The sequence below is a fragment of the Hemitrygon akajei genome, chromosome 12 (assembly GCF_048418815.1).
Source record: "Hemitrygon akajei chromosome 12, sHemAka1.3, whole genome shotgun sequence".
Lineage (NCBI taxonomy): Eukaryota > Metazoa > Chordata > Chondrichthyes > Myliobatiformes > Dasyatidae > Hemitrygon > Hemitrygon akajei.
Window position 1 is genome coordinate 80262923 of NC_133135.1, and position 22208 is coordinate 80285130.

General features: G+C 43.0%; 1 non-coding gene across 1 annotated transcript; it reads right to left on the reverse strand.

Annotated features, from left to right (window-relative positions):
* Positions 1-17072: 17072 nt before the first annotated feature.
* On the reverse strand, positions 17073-17236 carry LOC140737456 (U1 spliceosomal RNA). The gene has a single exon (XR_012101157.1). It is a non-coding gene; the product is annotated as a U1 spliceosomal RNA (small nuclear RNA).
* Positions 17237-22208: the final 4972 nt, after the last annotated feature.

A 22208-nucleotide genomic window follows, 5' to 3' on the forward strand; every position in this document is an offset into this window, starting at 1 on the left:
TCTCAGAGATAGAGACATTGAGATTGAGAAATGGAAGGGAGCCTAACAGCTCCAGTGGCCTGGGTTCAATCCTGACCACAGTGACTATGCATACAGAGTCTGCATGTTTGCTGTGCAATGGATTTTCTTCAGGAATGCACGTCTCAAAGATACATCAGTAGACCAATTGGCTGTGATCAATCCTCAGTGTTGGCGGGTGGCAGGAGAGTTTGGAGTGAGATGGTGTAGGTGTGGTGTTGATCAATAGGCATACGAGAGGCAATGAAGAGAAATAAAAAGGGGATTGGAATTAGAGGACCCAAAATGGACTCAATGGGCCTGATGACGTCCTTCTATATTGTCTGGGAAAACAAACAAATTGTGTAAGATCTATTGAGTGTGAAAAGAAGTTTCAGACTTAAGTACGGGCAGCAATGCCACATAGTGTGCAATAGTAACCTGAAACCAATGTGCAATTGACCTCTTTCAGTGGTTTCTAAGTAGGAGCAATGACTTGGTTTCTGGACCAATGACATTGTAAATCAAACTGGATCTGAAAATAAGCATATATCACTGATAATACTAGGGTCTGTTTTACACTGGAATCATGCTTCTAGCTCAAACAGAAGTCCTGTCAGAAAGTTAGGACGTATACAATTTTGCTCTATTTTGTGTTCAGCTTACTTTCAATGCCACAGCATTCTTCAATCAGAATGAATTGGCAGGCCATGGTATTTAGTTAATAGTGCCAGGATTTTGTGAGACTTTAGTTCATTTTCACAGGAGAGAAAGAGTCTGAACTGAATGATATAGATTTCTGTTTTTATAGGATATGGTGTACTGTCACTGTTTTAAATACCTCTTTACATTTAGAAAGTGCAGGGATTCACTTCAGCCCAGATTTTCACATCATTAGAGATAAGAATCAGTTGAAAGAAAAATTAAACCAGTCCACTGAACGTGGTCTCCTGTGAAATATGGTTAGAAAGTTATGCAAATGCTGTTGACCGTCGCGTCACCTCAGGAATTTATGAACATATGGGTTGTAAACGATGTGGCTTTATTTTGCTAAATTTTTTTTACCTTTTCTTTAAAGCACTTATCTTAGTCTGACCTACTTTTTGTTTGCATTTTCAGATGCATTATGTACTGCTGTTTGGTGGTTTCATATAACTGAGTTCCAGTAAATTTCCCTTTCCAAAACAGATGACTCACACTGACATTGTATGTCATCTTCCCTCTTCTATGACTGTGCGCAGGCATGCCTGAATGTAGGGTGCAGGTATGTTTTCTGCTGTGGTCAGATCCAACATTGAAACAAAATGCAGACCCAATCAAAGGCAAACATTACTGTAAAAAAGACAAATCTGCCAACTGGTGAAGTATTTTTTCCCCACTTAGTTACTTGCAGAAAGATTTTTTAAAAATCCCCAACTCAAGCACTGACGTCACAGTCATCTCTACAATGGCCACTTGCATCACCCCTTTGCAAAGTGCAGGCTAACTTTAAGCAGTGCAATTAGTGCTGCTGAATCTTGAAAGTCTTAAAACGAAGAGGAAGACCCAAATTGTCTGCAACAGGTGCAATCAAATCCTTACACCTGTTTTGTTACTTTTTTAAAAAAAATCGGATCCCCTTAAGTAACTCTGCATTAGTTTTTCAATTTCCATCTGCTTTCCACCACATTATTCATTTCCAAGCAGATCCTCCATCAGAAATAAGCCCTCCTTTTATGTCAGTCCTTGATCTGATCACCACACATCCAATGTTCGCAGGCTGTCCTAGCATCCTTCCTTCTGCTGAAAAGACTGCACCGACATTTCCACATTATTTTGCACTTCTTTTTCTTTCAGATGGCCTGCCACACTTGAAACAACTTCCCCTAGATTTCCCTTCTTTCTGTTCTGCCATCCAACCACAGTGAAAGAAACATCTCCAGTTCAATAATGTCAGCTCCACAGCTAACCTTTCACTCCGGTATGTAAATGGCCACCAGCTGTCTCTCAAATACTTGAGGGCATAGCTCTAAGGTGAGAGAGGGCAGGTTTTAAAGGAAATTTATGAGGCAATATTATTTACATATAAAGAGAGAGCTAAACACTTGGAAATCACTGACGGGAAGTGGTGGAAGCAATACAACAGTAAAATTGAAGCTGTCTTTAGACAAGCACATGAATAGGCAGAGAATGGAGGGATACAGGCCATGTGCGGGCATAAAGTACACACTATTTAAATTGGCATCATGGTTGGCACTGTTATTATGGGCTGAAGGAAATGTTCCTGTGCTGTACTGTTTCACCTCCTATACAACAAAAGTGATACAAATACTCAATATTATTATTTCATTGATATCACGTATTCAATGCCATTCACTTTGGCTGTCTTATTGACATATTTCATTCAACCATGGAAGTTTAAGAATGGGATGTCTGATAAGTCAAGAGGAAATGAGAAGGCAGTGATACAGGATGGAGAAGGTGGGAAATTGACAAGCAACATGTGATTGAGGCAAAGTAGGTCACAGTGTGCAGGGCAGAGCAAATCCAGAGTTAATAAAACCTGGAAAAAATCAAAGCTTATCTTTGTTTGCTTGAATGCACTGAGCACTTGCAATAACCTGGATGGATTCACAGATAGCAACATTCAAGAATGTTGTAGCAGCTGTTACGGGGATGTGGCTGTAGTGCAGTCAGGACTGGGCGCTCAGTATTCCAAGTTATACAATGTTCCAAAAGAACAGGCCAAAAAGGAGAAGAGTCAGCAAAGCCTAGTGAATCAAGAGCAATGTTCAGTCGTGATGCAGAAACAATAGATAGTAACATAGAACTGATCTGAGTTGAAATCATTAACAGCGAGGGAAAGAAGACACACTTGATAATAGTCTGTAGTCGCCTATAATCAAACCTTGTGATGGGGCAGAGCAGAAATGGAGAAATCTATATGGCAGGTATAAAGGGAACAGCAATTATCGTGGAAGGTTTTAATCTACTTATTTATCGGACAACCCAAAGAGACAAGGGTATTATTGAAGAAGAATTTGTGGAATGTCTCAGGGACTACATCTTACATAGAATGTGATCTCCCCACAGTCCGTACATAGTGTAGCATGGACCTCCGTTTGTCTTGATAGACCGTGGATTTGCACCTTGGAAAATTTCCAGGGCAGAAGCCTGGGCAAAGTTTTTTGTTAATGGAAGACCAGCAGTTGCCCAAGCTGCAAGTCTCCCCTCTCCATGCCACCAATATTGTCCAAGGGAAGGGCATTAGGACCCATACAGCTTGGCACCGGTGTCATCGCAGAACAATGTGTGGTTAAGTGCCTTGCTCAAGGACACACACGCAGACTCAGCCAAGGCTCGAACTAGCGACCTTCAGATCACTAGACGAACACCTTAACCACTTGGCCACGCGCCAACAATAACCTTGCATAACCTAGCCTACAAAAAGATTTTTTTAGACTTCACCATGAATAATGAGCGATTAGTGAGAGTTCTTGTGGTCAAAGGTTCCATCGGAGACAGTCACCACAATATGATAGAATTCCAGATTCACTTGACAGTGAACACTATGGGACATAACCATACACTTCAACTTAGGTAAATGGGGGTCTCCCTTGTGGTAGTTAATCTCGAGTTCCCTCTGCTCTGCCTCTGAAACTCTTCATTATTATTCTTTTTCCTTATCTATACTGCATTGCTAACGTCAAATCCATTGGTTCTGATTTATCAGGCTACTTTTTATGGGCTCTAGCTCAAGAGTAGAAGTGGCATTACCTCTTTCCTCTTCTCCTGAATAAAGAAATGCACCTGGTGCCATTCCTTTGTTTTTTATATAAATCAAGACACTTCAAACCAGTTGCATCCAGTTCAAGTCAGAAACTTGGCTGAGGTTATTTCAGTTCATGGACTCAGAGTACTCTTCTTATAAACCTGCATTGATCTTTTTAACTTATCAATGAGCATCCCACAAATAACTTCTTATTTGCAAGTGTTCTCTGATTTAACGGATTATCAGCAGGGCTTTCATTATATCCACTTCCGATTATTACAATCCAAAAATAAATTAATTCAGAAAACCAGATCACAAAACAGTGGTCACAGGAACAGTCTCAAAAAAAAAATCAGCCTCCTCTTTTTTTCATCACATGGCAAAAACAAAGACATTTGTTTTATCTACTCATCCACTATTCGTGATTTGTTCCAGTGGGCCAGCTGTTTTACAGATTTTGAAGTTCCTTAGGCCAACACCTGCTCATTTCAGATCCACAGAATATTCTGGGGGATTCTGGAGTATTGGGTACAGTTTCTCGCCACCAAATTATAGGAAAGATGTCAACAAAATAGAGGGAGTACAGAGGAGATTTACTAGAATGTTACCTGGGTTTCAGCACCTAAGTTACAGGGAAAGGTTGAACAAGTTAGGTCTTTATTCTTTGGAACGCAGAAGGTTGAGGGGGGACTTGATAGAGGTATTTAAAATTAGGAGGGGGATAGATAGAGTTGATGTGGATAGGTTTTTTCCATTGAGAGTAGGGGAGATTCAAACAAGAGGACATGAGTTGAGAGTTAGGGGGCAAAAGTTTAAGGGTAACACAAGGGGGAATTTCTTTACTCAGAGAGTGGTAGCTGTGTGGAACGAGCTTCCAGTAGAAGTGGTAGAGGCAGGTTTGGTATTGTCATTTAAAGTAAAATTGGATAGATATATGGACAGGAAAGGAATGGAGGGTTATGGGCTGAGCGCGGGTCAGTGGGACTAGGTGAGAGTAAGCGTTTGGCACGGACTAGAAGGGCCAAGATAGCCTGTTTCTGTGCTGTAATTGTTATATGGTTTATATCACAATAATTTAGATAGTTTGGGTCAATACTAGTTCACACCAGAAGTCAAGAATACATTGAATAAGGTAAGTGGAGGAAATATTAGGGGAGACAGCAGAGCTAGGCTTTTTACACATTGAGCTGTGAGAACCTGGAACGCATTGCCAGGGGTTGGGGTACAGCCTGATAAAATAAACACATTAAAGGGCATCTTAAATAGGCAATGGATGTAAGAAAATAGAGAGATATGGGCTGTGTAGGAGGGAAGGATTAGATTGAACGTGGAGTAGTTTTATACAGTGTTGGTAGACACAACATAATAGGGCAAAGGCTTGTACTTCACTGTACTGTTCTATGTTCTATATTTGAATGTTGCCATAAAATACTAATGTGTGTTTAAAAAAACAATCAGTATAAAATGAATTGATAGAGGATTGAGCATAAAACACATAAAGTATATACATAATGTTTATATCGTAAGTGTAGTGAGTGTAATACTGATCAATATAATAGGTTCTTCTTATTAAAAGTTTGATAACATTACCTAATGTCATAATAACTTCATTATGGACAAACTTAGCAAACAGCCATCTGAATTACCAATGAAATATGCTGAGGAAGGTACATTATATACTGAGGTGGATGGGTGGTTTCACACCAGGTTTGGGTAATTGTCCACTTTGCCTCTTTTTGGACCTCATTCACAACCAAGACTAGTAGCTGTTGGTACTGATCAATGATTCAATGGTTCCATTTAACATCGGAGGATGTATACAGTATACAACATGAAATTTTTACTCTTTGCAGACATCCATGAAACAGAAAACCTCAAAGAATGACAAAAAAACATTAGAAACCCAAATCCCCCTCCTCTCTCCCACTCACAAGGAGCAGCAAAGCGTCAACTCTCTACCCCCCCGCTTGTTCCAGCAAAAAGCATAGGCACCCACTACCCACCAAGCAAGCAATAGCAAAGTGCCCAGAGAGAGACCATGATCTGCAATCCAACAAAGACTATTTTCACCCAACAGTTCGACATGCCACAGGCTCTTTCTCTCTCTCGCACTAACAAGGGAGAGAGATGTGTCATCCCTTCCACAGTGGGAGGGGAGGCAGTAGTGTCAATTCTCAGTCGTCAGGTAGTAGGAGGTCATTCTCAGGCAGTAAGGTAACTGAAATGGAGTTGCCAGGACTACATGTCAATAATCAACTTGTTTTGGATTTGTTTTGCCCCAACATTACTTTGATAGTTAAGTAATAACTCATGTTAGCTGAAGCATGACCAAAATAAAAAAGTTACTCCCTACCTTTATCCTGACACTCCGATATTATTGGAAAAAAGTCCTGACTAAATTTAATTTTGTTTCCTTGTAACTTCACACGACCCTTGCATCTGACCCACACATAGAGCTTGTTGTGCCATCTGATGAAATCCAAGTTAAAACTTCTGTGAAGTATTGTAACCAGTTCATCTGTAACTATCCTAGTGATCAACCTTTGCAATTGTGCAGGTGAATATTCAAACAGACAGAAGTTTGCAGCAATGGTCAATATGCGACCTTCGGGAGAATCTTTGACATTTATCAGGCTGCTTGTCCACAGCATCCAACCCCAAATATTTTTGAATACCTGGAAAAGAACATCAAGAGCAGTTTCTGTATGTAAGTAAACATCTGATCTATCTGATGCATTTCTTAAATTTAACTCTTCCATCTTCTGCTTTAATCCCACAAGATTTTGTGAGGATTACTCTCCCAAGTACCTTCCTTTCCTATTGTCTCTGCTTCTAACTGCAACAATTGCCTAGCTTTAGGCTTCCGTTTTGAAGTCTCCAGGCACATCCGGAAAAATGTCCGCCCAGCTTACAGGGGAGGCCCTTGCTTCTTTGTCCTCATCACTTCCAGTTGGCTGAAAAACAGAACTATGTCATCATTCCAGTTTAAAGCATCCCATTGTCAGTGTTTTCTGTGAACCTCAATTATAAAAGGGCATTGACCTTAAGTTGGTTAGTGTGATATCAATCCAATTTGCCAGGAGATATCTGGATTGGATATGTTGATGGATTGATTCTGTCACTACTGTCATATGACCCTACAAATCTTGGAGATGTAAAGGAGCCTAGCTGATCATAAGACCATAAGATATAGGAGCAGAAGTAGGCCATTCGGCCCAAGTCTGCTCCCCATTCAATCATGGGCTGATCCAATTCTTCCAGACATCCCCACTCCCTAGTCTTCTCCCCATAGCCCTTGATGCCCTGGCTAATCAAGAACCTATCTATCTCTGACTTAAATGCATCCAATGAGTTGGCCTCCACAGCCACTCGTGGCAACAAATTCCACAGATTTACCACCCTCTGACTAAAGTAATTTTTCTGCACCTCTTTTCTAAATGGACGTCCTTCAATCCTGATGTCGTGCCCTCTTGTCCCATACATCCCCTACCATGAGAAATAACTTTGCCCTATCAAATCTGTTCAGGTCTTTTAACATACAGAATGTTTCTATAAGATTCCCCCCTCATTCTCCTGAACTCCAGGGAATACAGCCCAAGAGCTGCCAGACATTCCTCATACGGTAACCCTTTCACTCCTGGAATCATTCTCTTGAATCTTCTCTGAGCCCTCTCCAATGTCAGTGTATCCTTTCTAAAATAAGGAGCTCAAAACTGCACACAATCCTCCAAGTGTGGTCTCACAAGTGCATTATAGAGCCTCAACGTCACATCCAATAAATGAATGCTAACATTACATTCGCCTTCTTCACAACTGACTCAACCTGGAGGTTAACCTTTAGGGTATTTTGCATAAGGTCTCCCAAGTCCTTTTGCATCTCTGCATTTTTAATTCTCTTCCCATCTAAATAATAGTCTGTCCATTTATTTCTTCCACCAAAGTTCATTACCATACACTTTCCTACTTTGCATTTCATTTGCCACTTCTTTGCCCATTCCCCTAACCTATCTACAAACGTAAGTCTTTCTGCAGGCTCTCTGTTTCCTCAACACTACCTGCTCCTCCACCTGTCTTTGCATCATCGGCAAATTTAGCCACTAATCCATTAATCCTGTAGTCCACATCATTGACATATATCGTAAAAAGCAGTGGTCCCAACACCGATCCCTGTGGAACTCCCTTATTACCTCCAGATCATTGCACAACACTCTATCCAGCACACCCGATCCCTAACGGGCTCAGCAGCAAGCTGTTCTAAAAGGCCATCTACATTCTACACATTCCATCTCTTGAGGTCCAGTACTAGCCTGGTTTTCCCGATCCACTTTCATGTTAAAATCCTCAACGATTATCATGACATTGCCCTTTGACACTCCATTTCTATCTCCTGCTGTAATTTGTAATCCACATCCCGGCTGCTGTTTGGAGGCCTGTATACAACTGCCATTAGGGTCCCTTTACCCTTGCCATTTCTTAACTCAACCCATAGAGACTCCACACCTTCTGATCCTAAGTCATCCCTTTCTAATTATTTCATATTATTTCTTATACACAGGGCCACAGCACCCCCTCTGCCTACTTACCTCTTTCCCATACACTATATATCCTTGGATGCTCAGCTCCCAATGGCAGCCATCTTTTAGCCAAGTTTCAGTGATGGCCACAATGTCATGCTTGCCTGTCTGTAGCTGAATTTCAAGATCATCCATGTTATTTCTTATGCTGCGTGCATTCAAATATAACACTTTCAGTCTGGCATTTGTTGCTCTCCATTATATATCATCTCACTGGCTGTGATTATGCCTCATCTTCTGCCTGTCCTTTCTATCATCTCTGTTGCACGCTATCTTTGGTTTATTTCTATTTTCCCCTTCCTCAGCCTTATCACTTTGGTTCTCTTACCCCTGCCAAATAAGTTTAAACCCTCCCTAACAGCTCTATTAAACCTCCCTGCTAGGATTTTGGACCCCTTTGGGATTTTGTAACGCGTCCTTTTTGTACAGGTCGTACCTCCCGGGAAGAGGCCCCAATGATCCAGGAATCTGAAGCCCTGCCCCCTACACCAGTCTCTCAGCCATGCATTAATATGCCTGAACATGCTATTCTTGCACTCAAAAGCATGTGGCACAGGCATTACAGGCTTTTTTTGGACCTCATTCACAACCAATACTAGTAGCTGTTGGTACTGATCAATGATTCAATGGTTCCATTTAACATCGGAGGATGTATACAGTATACAACATGAAATTTTTACTCTTTGCAGACATCCATGAAACAGAAGAAAACCTCAAAGAATGACAAAAAAAATTAGAAACCCAAATCCCCCTCCTCTCTCCCACTCACAAGAAGCAGCAAAGCGTCAACTCTCTACCCCCCCCCGCTTGTTCCAGCAAAAAGCATAGGCCCCCACTACCCACCAAGCAAGCAATAGCAAAGTGCTCAGAGAGAGACCATGATCTGCAATCCAACAAAGACTATTTTCACCCAACAGTTTGACATGCCACAGGCTCTTTCTCTCTCTCGCACTAACAAGGGAGAGAGATGTGTCATCCCTTCCACAGTGGGAGGGGAGGCAGTAGTGTCAATTCTCAGTCATCAGGTAGTAGGATGTCATTCTCAGGCAGTAAGGTAACTGAAATGGAGTTGCCAGGACTACATGTCAATAATCAATTTGTTTTGGATTTGTTTTGCCCCAACATTACTTTGATAGTTAAGTAATAACTCATGTTAGCTGAAGCATGACCAAAATAAAAAAGTTACTCCCTACCTTTATCCTGACACTCAGATATTATTGGAAAAAAGTCTTGACTAAATTTAATTTTGTTTCCTCGTAACTTCACACGACCCTTGCATCTGACCCACACATAGAGCTTGTTGTGCCATCTGATGAAATCCAAGTTAAAACTTCTGTGAAGTATTGTAACCAGTTCATCTGTAACTATCCTAGTGATCAACCTTTGCAATTGTGCAGGTGAATATTCAAACAGACAGAAGTTTGCAGCAATGGTCAATATGCGACCTTCGGGAGAATCTTTGACATTTATCAGGCTGCTTGTCCACAGCATCCAACCCCAAATATTTTTGAATACCTGGAAAAGAACATCAAGAGCAGTTTCTGTATGTAAGTAAACATCTGATCTATCTGATGCATTTCTTAAATTTAACTCTTCCATCTTCTGCTTTAATCCCACAAGATTTTGTGAGGATTACTCTCCCAAGTACCTTCCTTTCCTATTGTCTCTGCTTCTAACTGCAACAATTGCCTAGCTTTAGGCTTCCGTTTTGAAGTCTCCAGGCACATCCGGAAAAATGTCCGCCCAGCTTACAGGGGAGGCCCTTGCTCCTTTGTCCTCATCACTTCCAGTTGGCTGAAAAACAGAACTATGTCATCATTCCAGTTTAAAGCATCCCATTGTCAGTGTTTTCTGTGAACCTCAATTATAAAAGGGCATTGACCTTAAGTTGGTTAGTGTGATATCAATCCAATTTGCCAGGAGATATCTGGATTGGATATGTTGATGGATTGATTCTGTCACTACTGTCATATGACCCTACAAATCTTGGAGATGTAAAGGAGCCTAGCTGATCATAAGACCATAAGATATAGGAGCAGAAGTAGGCCATTCGGCCCAAGTCTGCTCCCCATTCAATCATGGGCTGATCCAATTCTTCCAGACATCCCCACTCCCTAGTCTTCTCCCCATAGCCCTTGATGCCCTGGCTAATCAAGAACCTATCTATCTCTGACTTAAATGCATCCAATGAGTTGGCCTCCACAGCCACTCGTGGCAACAAATTCCACAGATTTACCACCCTCTGACTAAAGTAATTTTTCTGCACCTCTTTTCTAAATGGACGTCCTTCAATCCTGATGTCGTGCCCTCTTGTCCCATACATCCCCTACCATGAGAAATAACTTTGCCCTATCAAATCTGTTCAGGTCTTTTAACATACAGAATGTTTCTATAAGATTCCCCCCTCATTCTCCTGAACTCCAGGGAATACAGCCCAAGAGCTGCCAGACATTCCTCATACGGTAACCCTTTCACTCCTGGAATCATTCTCTTGAATCTTCTCTGAGCCCTCTCCAATGTCAGTGTATCCTTTCTAAAATAAGGAGCTCAAAACTGCACACAATCCTCCAAGTGTGGTCTCACAAGTGCATTATAGAGCCTCAACGTCACATCCAATAAATGAATGCTAACATTACATTCGCCTTCTTCACAACTGACTCAACCTGGAGGTTAACCTTTAGGGTATTTTGCATAAGGTCTCCCAAGTCCTTTTGCATCTCTGCATTTTTAATTCTCTTCCCATCTAAATAATAGTCTGTCCATTTATTTCTTCCACCAAAGTTCATTACCATACACTTTCCTACTTTGCATTTCATTTGCCACTTCTTTGCCCATTCCCCTAACCTATCTACAAACGTAAGTCTTTCTGCAGGCTCTCTGTTTCCTCAACACTACCTGCTCCTCCACCTGTCTTTGCATCATCGGCAAATTTAGCCACTAATCCATTAATCCTGTAGTCCACATCATTGACATATATCGTAAAAAGCAGTGGTCCCAACACCGATCCCTGTGGAACTCCCTTATTACCTCCAGATCATTGCACAACACTCTATCCAGCACACCCGATCCCTAACGGGCTCAGCAGCAAGCTGTTCTAAAAGGCCATCTACATTCTACACATTCCATCTCTTGAGGTCCAGTACTAGCCTGGTTTTCCCGATCCACTTTCATGTTAAAATCCTCAACGATTATCATGACATTGCCCTTTGACACTCCATTTCTATCTCCTGCTGTAATTTGTAATCCACATCCCGGCTGCTGTTTGGAGGCCTGTATACAACTGCCATTAGGGTCCCTTTACCCTTGCCATTTCTTAACTCAACCCATAGAGACTCCACACCTTCTGATCCTAAGTCATCCCTTTCTAATTATTTCATATTATTTCTTATACACAGGGCCACAGCACCCCCTCTGCCTACTTACCTCTTTCCCATACACTATATATCCTTGGATGCTCAGCTCCCAATGGCAGCCATCTTTTAGCCAAGTTTCAGTGATGGCCACAATGTCATGCTTGCCTGTCTGTAGCTGAATTTCAAGATCATCCATGTTATTTCTTATGCTGCGTGCATTCAAATATAACACTTTCAGTCTGGCATTTGTTGCTCTCCATTATATATCATCTCACTGGCTGTGATTATGCCTCATCTTCTGCCTGTCCTTTCTATCATCTCTGTTGCACGCTATCTTTGGTTTATTTCTATTTTCCCCTTCCTCAGCCTTATCACTTTGGTTCTCTTACCCCTGCCAAATAAGTTTAAACCCTCCCTAACAGCTCTATTAAACCTCCCTGCTAGGATTTTGGACCCCTTTGGGATTTTGTAACTCGTCCTTTTTGTACAGGTCGTACCTCCCGGGAAGAGGCCCCAATGATCCAGGAATCTGAAGCCCTGCCCCCTACACCAGTCTCTCAGCCATGCATTAATATGCCTGAACATGCTATTCTTGCACTCAAAAGCATGTGGCACAGGCATTACAGGCTTTTTTTGGACCTCATTCACAACCAATACTAGTAGCTGTTGGTACTGATCAATGATTCAATGGTTCCATTTAACATCGGAGGATGTATACAGTATACAACATGAAATTTTTACTCTTTGCAGACATCCATGAAACAGAAGAAAACCTCAAAGAATGACAAAAAAAATTAGAAACCCAAATCCCCCTCCTCTCTCCCACTCATAAGAAGCAGCAAAGCGTCAACTCTCTACCCCCCCCCCCGCTTGTTCCAGCAAAAAGCATAGGCCCCCACTACCCACCAAGCAAGCAATAGCAAAGTGCCCAGAGAGAGACCATGATCTGCAATCCAACAAAGACTATTTTCACCCAACAGTTCGACATGCCACAGGCTCTTTCTCTCTCTCGCACTAACAAGGGAGAGAGATGTGTCATCCCTTCCACAGTGGGAGGGGAGGCAGTAGTGTCAATTCTCAGTCGTCAGGTAGTAGGAGGTCATTCTCAGGCAGTAAGGTAACTGAAATGGAGTTGCCAGGACTACATGTCAATAATCAATTTGTTTTGGATTTGTTTTGCCCCAACATTACTTTGATAGTTAAGTAATAACTCATGTTAGCTGAAGCATGACCAAAATAAAAAAGTTACTCCCTACCTTTATCCTGACACTCAGTTATTATTAGGAAAAAGTCTTGATGTGCTGAATAACTTCTACGCCCAGTTTGAGGTGGAAAATAACGTGGCGGCGAGGAAGTCCACCCCTCCTACAAATGACCAGGTGCTGTGTCTCACCATGGCCGATGTGAGAAGAACCCTGTGCAGGGTCAACCCACAGAAGGCTGCTGAACCAGACAATATTCCTGGTAGAGTGCTCAGAGGATGTGCAGACCAGCTAGCCGATGTTCTCACTGACATCTTCAACATCTCCCTGAGCAATGCCACCATTCCAACGTGCTTCAAGGCTGCCACCATCGTCCCCGTGCCGAAGAAGTCTTCAGTGTCCTGCCTAAATGACAACTATCCCGTTGCACTTACATCCATCATCATGAAGTGTTTGAAGAGGCTTGTCATGAGGCATATCAAGACCCTGCTGCCCCCCTCACTGGACCCCCTGCAGTTTGTGTACCATCCCAACCACTCAACAGATGACACCATTGCCATCACCCTCCACCTGGCCCTAACCCACCTGGACAAAAAAGACACATACGTTCGGAAGCTGTTCATAGACTTCAGTTCAGCATTCAACACAATCATCCCTCAGAAACTGATTGGAAAGCTGAGCCTACTGGGCCTGAACACCTCCCTCTGCAACTGGATCCTAGACTTCCTGACTGGGAGATCTCAGTCAGTCCGGATCGGGAGCAGCATCTCCAACACCATCACACTGAGCACGGGGGCTCCCCAGGGCTGTGTGCTCAGTCCACTGCTGTTAACTCTGCTGACCCACGACTGTGCTGCAACACACAGCTCGAACCACATCATCAAGTTCGCCTGCACAGTCAGGTGATGTTGTCCTGTAATTGGTGATGTCCTGGATGCCTTTCCACATGCGCCGCGTGTCGCCGCTGTCCTGGAAGTAACTGTGGATTACAGAAGAAATGTAGCAAATGTTCAGGGGATATTTGCGTGGAGTTCTGCATAGGTACATTCCAATGAGATGGAAGGGATGGTAGGGTACAGGAACTGTGGTGTACAAAGGCTGTTGTAAACTTAGTCAAGAAGAAAAGAAGTGCTTACGAAAGGTTCAGAAACCTAGGTAATGAATGAGATCTAGATTATAAGGGTAGCAGGAAAGAGCTTAAGAATGAAATTAGGAGAGCCAGAAGGGGCCATGAGAAGGCCTTGACGGGCAGGATTAAGGAAAATCCCAAGGCATTCTACATGGATGTGAAGAACAAGAGGACAAGATGTGAAAGAATAGGACCAATCAAGTGTGATAGTGGAAAAGTGTGTATGGACCGGAGGAAATAGCAGAGGTACTTAATGAATACTTTGCTTCAGTATTCATTATGGAAAAGGATCTTGGCAATTGTAGAGATGACATACAGCGGACTGAAAAGCTTGAACATATAGACATTAAGAAAAAGGATGGGAGAAGTTCTAGAGGGTTAGAAGGTTGCGGATGTTGTTCCATTATTCAAGAAAAGGAGTAGAGATAGCCCAGGAAATTATAGACCGGTGAGTCTTACTTCAGTGGTTGGTAAGTTGATGGAGGAGATCCTGAGATGCAGGATTTATGAATATTTGGAGAGGTATAATGTGATTAGGAATAGTCAGCAGGGCTTTATCAAAGGCAGGTCATGTGCTGCGTCTGCGAGGCTGAGTTGGGCGGCGCTGTGGAAGTCCATAGCGGGGGTATTCCCTTCTGCCGCCAGCGTGGGATGGCGAGTCTGTCGGGACCCTGGGGACTTGTGGAAACTGTGTGGTGATTTCTTTTGAACTTATAGTCCTTTAACATCTTTGGATTATTTTTACTGTGCCCATGGTCTGTTTTTTTTTATCAATTATGCTATTGTTTGCACTGTTGTAACTATATGTTGTAACTATGTGGTTTTGTGCAGGTCTTGTAGCTTTAGTTTTTGGTCTTGTTTTGTCTGGTGGATTTGGAGCTCCTTTCCAGGGAACGCACTAAGTCGGTAGCGCAATATTAATACACAGCAGCCTCTCCGGACTCTGGATTGGGGATTGCCAAACGTTATGTGGATTTTCTAGTGTAGTCTGTTTTGTCATGTGCTTTTGTGATATCATTCTGGAGGAACGTTGTCTCATTTTTTAACTGCATTGCATTTGTGGTTCCTAAATGACAATAAACTGAATCTGAATCGGAATGTCTTACAAGCCTGATTGAATTTTTTGAGGATGTGACTAAACACATTGATGAAGGTAGAGCTGTAGATGTAGTGTATATGGATTTCAGCAAGGCATTTGATAAGGTACCCCATCGAAGGCTTATTGAGAAAGTAAGGAGGCATGGAACCAGGGGGATATTGCTTTGTGGATCATTAACTGGCTTGCCAACAGAAGGCAAAGAGTGGTTGTAGAAGGGTCATATTCTGCATGGAGGTCGGTGACTAGTGGAGTGCCTCAGGGATCTGTTCTGGGACTGTTACAAATCAGCAACAATGAATATATAACTGAGACAGGTTTTTTATAACAAATAAAACATTTATTAAACACTGCTAAAAAAAACCCAAAAGTAAACAAACGACAAACTTAACCGGAAGTCGGCTGCTGTGCGACAGCTTGAACAGTTCTTAAAGCGATAATGCGAAAACAGTTCTTAGAGGAAGTAATGCGAAAGTCCAAATGCTTACATAGTCCGTTAAAGGAGGTTCTTCTTGAAATGATTTAAATCTTCTTTCGTGGAGCTACTGCTGATCCCAGCCGAGGTATGTTATTCCCCGGAGGATTTACGATAGAACGAAATAAAACGGCTTAAGGGCACTGACCTTTCCTTAGTGAAACTTTGCATCCAGCTCTTTCTGCTCTTTTTTGGCAAAGCAGGAGTTAACATGGACACAGGTTACTAATTCCTTGTGCGAAGATTAAACAAAGGTTGAACCTGCATCACTGTCGACGTTAACTTTCCCAGTCCTTTGGGATTTCTGAACTCCTTTAAAATCTTCACCCTCCACGGACTGGACTGGTAGTATTATAGCAAAACTGCTGGCAATAACCTTTGAGACTTAAAACAGAAAGTAAAACTCCACTTTTAAACAAAACTGCATCATAATATCGGAATGTGCAGCAGCATGGAGTCAGTGGCGAATTTAGCCACGAACTGCCCACGTCACAATGTGGGGTTCTCCTTTTATACCCTGTTGAAAAAAACTATCACATGACCTCCCACTGGCGGGAAAATGACGTCACTCCCCCATCACAAGACCATCACCTCATGTCCAGCCTAGCTTCAATTACATCACGGTCACGTGACAGGTACAAGATACCCACGGGTACGTAACAGAACCCCTACTCTTTGTGATTTTTATAAATGACCTGGATGAGGAAGAGGAGGGATGGGTTAGTAAATTTGCTGATGACACAAAGGGTGGAGGTGTTGTGGATAGTGTGGAGGGCTGTCAGAGGTTACATTAATGGGAAAACTGGGCTGAGGAGTGGCAGATGGAGTTCAACCCAGATAAGTGTGAGGTGGTTCATTTTATGTCAAATATGATGACAGAATATAGTATTAATGGTAAGACTCTTGGCAGTGTGGAGGATCAGAGGGATCTTTGGGTCCAAGTCCACAGGACACTCCAAGCTGCTGCGCAGGTTGATTCTGTGGTTACGAAAGTATACGGTGCATTGGCCTTCATCAATCATGGGATTGAGTTTAGGAGCTGAGAGGTAATGTTGCGGCTATATAGACCCTAGTCAGACCCCACTTGGAGTCCTGTGCTCTGTTCTGGTCGCCTCACTATAGGAAGGATGTGGAAACCATAGAAATGGTGCAGAGGAGATTTACAAGGATGTTGTCTGGATTGGGGAGCATGCCTTATGAGAATAGGTTGAGTGAACTCCACCTTTTTTCCTTGGAGTGACTGAGGATGAGAGGTGACCTGATAGAGCTGTATAAGATGATGAGGGGCATTGATCATATGGATAGTCAGAGGCTTTTTCCCAGGGCTGAAATGGCTAGCATGAAAAGGCACAGTTTTAAGGTGCTTGGAAGAAGGTACAGAGGAGATGTCAGGGATAAGATTTTTACGCAGAGAGTGTTGAGTGTGTGAAATGGGCTGCCAGCGACAGTGGTGGGGGCGGATACGATAGGGTCTTTTTTTTTCTCTTTTTTTTTTAAGGGGAGAGCGCGAATGCAGTCCCCCACTACCACAAATTTTGCAGTCGAGTATCCCGCATTTGGGGACATCGCAGGTGTCAGCACACCCGTAGTGCAATGGGATAGCCTCATCCTGGAACCTCGGCTGTCTTGATCACCGACAGTTCCCTGCCAGGTAAGTATACGATAGGGTCTTTTAACAGACTCCTGGACAGGTATATGGAGCTTAGAAAAATAGAGGGCTACGGGTAACCCTAGGTAATTTCTCAGGTAAGGACACGTTCGGCACAGCTTTGTGGGCCAAAGGGCCTGTATTGTGGTGTAGGTTTTCTATGTTTCTAGAACCTCCTGCCTGTTCCCCTCTCTATGGAATCCCCTACGATTACCGCATTCCTTCACTTTTTCTCTCCCTTCTGCACCACGGAACCAGGCTCAGTGTCAGAGCCCGATCGCTGTGGTCACCCTCTGTCAGGTCACCCCCCACCCCCAACAGCATCTAAAACAAGATAATGATTACTGAGGGAGATGGCCACAGGGCTGCTCTCTACTATCAGAGCTCTTCACTTAACTTCCCTGACCATCACCCACTTGTCCAATTCCTGCAGCCGTGGGGTGACTAACTCCCTGTAGCTCCTGTCTATCTCCTGCTCACTTTCTCCAATAAGCCGTAGATCATCAAGCTGCAGCTCCAGATCTCCAGCACGGTCTCTCAGAAGCTGCATCTCGGCGCACCTGGCATCTGGGATCTTCCCAGGATTCCCACATCTGACAACCGGAGCAAAGTACTAACCTTACAGACATGCTCTCTATTCCTCAAAAAATGCAAGGGAAAAACGAAGCCCACTTACCCACTTACCTCACTGAGGCCCAAGTGAGCCAAAGCCTGGGACTCAGACCACTCTGTCGATGAATTTCTGTCCAATTTCCAACTCCCTAGGTTTTGTTTGCGCATCAAAATAAGCTTTACTGTCTAATTTATTTCGTCCCACGTGAAGAGCTGTAGCGTATTTGTCGCCATTAATGGTGTTGAGAGTAATGGAGTGGAGACTCTACCAAAGGAAGTGTAAGACACTCCTTCCCTCCACTAGCCTGCAGGTGACCCCTCAGCAAGGTGTAGCACAAGGTTAGTCCCCCTGATAAGGGTCACCTGAAGCCACAGGGGGAGGTGCTGGATGGTCGTGTGAACAGCTGGTACATGTCACAAGTCCTGGTTATGCAACCACTGACGCCAGGCAGACAACCTCTGAAGAGTATTGATAATGGCTGGTGTCACCTGATTTGTAAAGATACTGCCCAGAAGTGATGGCAACTACTTCTGTAGAAATTTTTGCCAAGAACAATCATGGTTGTGGAAAACCCATGATCATCTGCTTCATATGACACGGCACATAATGAATGAAAGAATGGTGTTGATCAATTGATTGAGAGGTTAAGAGATTGAAATGGGTAATTATCTATACGGTCATCTATGTTCCACAGAGTTAAAAAGAAACTGAAAAGTGTTGGGGAGAGAGAGCAAAGAAAATGAAGTGCTTTGGGAGTAGTGATAGGTGAATTTGATACACGTGTCAGTTTTAGGTTCTGTGAGAACATGTGACAAAAGAAGGAAAAAAGTGAAGAGGAATGTAAAAAAGACAAAAATGGAGGTAGAGAAATGAAAAAGTCAGTGTCAGGATCTATGGCCTGCTGTAAACGTAGTGAAGAAGTCACACTAGACCCTGTGTTGAGTTGAACCACCACATAGGTTAGGAGGTTAGGATATTAAAATGGGAAATTACTTGTACAGTTATACACAAAGAAAATGTGAGTGCAGGGAAGAGTTGGAGGGAGAGAAAGGAAAGAAATAGAAATGTTGTGGATGCAGGGACGAGCACATTTGATACTGTGGTGAACTATATATACCTGTCTGGATGCGCCTCCCCCTCCCGCTGACTGCTCCTGTGGCTCCTCCCACAGACACCTGTATAAAGGTGGTTGGAGGCACTGCTCCTCCCTCAGTCTCCAGGATGTTGTGTGGTGGTCTCTTGCTGCTAATCATGGTCTCTTGCAGCTAATAAAAGCCTATTGTTCGCCTCCCGTCTCCGAGAATTATTGATGGTGCATCAGATACATGTGTCAGTTTCAGACTCAGTGTGAATTTGTGATGAGAGAAATGGAGAGAAAAGGTAAATGTGGAAGCAGAGAAATGGAAAAGTCAGCCTCAGGACTTAAGGACTGCCATGAATGCAGTACAGAAGTCAGCACCAGATGAGGAAAAGCTGCGCTGATCACGCCAAGTGTTTTAGACAGATGAAGAAGCTGAAAGGTGAACTCTCAGCTCAGAGAGAAGTGAAACGTGTATTTGTGGTGAGGACAAATGACAGTGATGTTGTAGATTGGAGTGATATGGTAGACAAGGTGACACATTACAATAGTGAGGATGTTTGAGTTCGTTCTCTCTGTGGTTTTACAGCCTTCAGCACCCACGGAGAAATGTCTAGGGGACACCAGAGCCGGGGGACCAGACGTGACATGGTATTCTACCCCTTTCGATGTACATTGAGTGCTGTAGCTGCAAGTGTGGACTGGGGAAAGATTCTCGAGAACTTTTCCAGCACAATCAACAACACAGAACAATATGTGGCTTAGACAAAGGGGAGGAGTGACTGCTAACCTTCCTATGTCGAAGTTCAATGCTGCATTCAGCCCTGCCAGTGGGAGCTGGTGCAAGCAGGGAGCACTGGATGATTTATAAGGGGCTACATTAGAAGCTGCAGAGAATAATCAGGGTAGTCCAGTAGAGGCTCTGCATAAGTATAGAGGGCAAATAGGGAAGCACCCTCTGCATATCAGCTGGTTCTCTTGTGTGTTTTCAGTCATATGCTGGACAGATGGAATTTGACTTGACAGCAGAGTAGTAACTGCCCTACCACACTAAGGAGGATAGAAAAGTGTAAGATATGTTTGATCTCAGGGATAGGTCTTCTGGAGATGATAAGAGTGTGGGAGGAAGCAAGGGACAAAGGAAAATACGGATAAAACTACCCCTTTAAGGGAAAAGGGCACTGTAGTGTAGTCGTTAGCCCAATTTCTTTACAGTGCCAGTGATCACTGATTGGGGTTTGATTCCCGCCGTTGTCTGTAAGGTGTTTACTTGGTCTCCCTGTGACTGTGTCAATTTCCTTTGGATTCCTCCCACATTCCAAAGCTACTACTGTTGGGGTTAGTAAGTTGCGGGCACGCTATGTTTTTGCACCAGAAGTGTGGTGTCACTTGTGGGGCTGCACCCACAATCGTTGCTGATTTAATTTGCACTTTATATTTCACTGTTTCGATATACATATGACAAATAAAGCTGTAGGTGTAGAGGTGGAGGGTGTCACATTCAATTTACTTAAGACAATGTCTGCACAAGCAGCAGAGCTTACTGCTGGAACTTTTATTGTTAGTGATCCAGTCGGATATTATTCAGTTGCAATCATGCACACAGATTGCATGTATGTTTGCAATAATTTTACTGAATAGCTACCATGATGGGAAGCCAAGGGTGCCATTTCAGCAGGTGGTAAATTTTTACCTTCAGCACCCTTGTTTATGTACATATTAGAGAGAAAATAGTTATGGAATAAAAAGGTGAAGACTGTATTAAGGTAATTTACCAGCCAGCTTTCTTTAAAACTCTGTGACAGTGTATTTAAGAGAATTGATGTAGTTTTAAAGGCAAAGGATGATCACACTAAATATTGATTTGATTTAGATTTTTACTGTTTACTGCTCTTTATAGTAATTTTTGATATTTAGAAACTTTGTATTTCAATATTTTGAAAGCAGATCTGCTTTACAGAATTTTGTTTGCGTGTGCCTAAGACTTTTGTAACATACTGTAACTCAGGTGGACGACTACATTTATATAGTAAAGTTCATAAAACAAAACTGCAGACCTTTGAATTCATTAGGATTATGTAGTCATTTACCAACCTATGAGGAGTGATTGATAAGTTTGTGGCCTAAGGTAGAAGGAGTCAATTTTAGAAAACCTAGCACATTTATTTTTCAACATAGTCCCCCCTACACTTACACACTTAGTCCAGCGGTCGTGGAGCATAAAGATCTTGGACCTCCAGAAAGTGTCCACTGCATGGGTGCTTAATAGGTTTGTGGCCTAAGGTAGAAGGAGATGTGTTATACAGCTCTCGCTTCATGCACATGCAGTTCAACTCTTTGAGTGATTATACAGAAAGTTTGGTTAATAACTCATCAGTTAATAACTAATCAGGGGTGACTGATAATTTCATGGTCTAAGGTGGAAGGAGATGAATTACTAACTTCAAACTTTCTGCATAATCACTCAAAGAGTTGACCTGCATGTGCATGTAACGAGAGCTGTATAACTCGTCTCCTTCTACCTTAGGCCATGAACTTATCAATCACCCCTGCAGTGGACACTTTCTGGAGGTCCAAGATCCGTATGCTCTATGACCGCTGGACTAAATGTGTAAGTGTAGGAGAGGACTATGTTGAAAAATAAATGTGCTAGGTTTTCTAAAATTGACTCCTTCTACCTTAGACCACGAACTTATCAATCACCCCTTATAAGTTAGTTAACCAAAATAAGGGTCACCATATCAAGCAAGAAGCCTCAGAATGGGGTTTCTCAACTGGGCTTCCATAAGAGGTCTCTAGGGGTTGTGCGAGAGATTGTGATAAAAAAACGTTTCTGCAACACGCGATGGCAGTGACTGATCAGCCCTGTTAACAATCTCGTTAGAGGCCTCTCAGACCGTTATGGCAGTGAAGGTTAGGACCGTGTTTATTCTCAGTATTTGACCTGCGATAGGGGAGGCCATTGAGAATTGGTGAGTGCTGTATTGCACTGAGGGGAGGATGGCAGGCTGATGGTGAGCACTGTATTGTACTGTGGGGAGGACCGTAGGTTGAAGATGAGCGCTGTTTTGTTCTGTGGGGAGGACGGTAGGCTGATGGTGAGCGCTGTACATTACTGAAGCGAGGACAGTAGGCTGATGAGCTGATGGTTGCCACTGTATTGTACTGAAGGGAGGAGAGTAGGCTGATGGTGAGCACTGTATTGTACTGTGGGGAGGATTGTAGGCTGAAGATGAGCGCTGTTTTGTTCTGTGGGGAGGACGGTAGGCTGATGGTGAGCTCTATTTTGTAC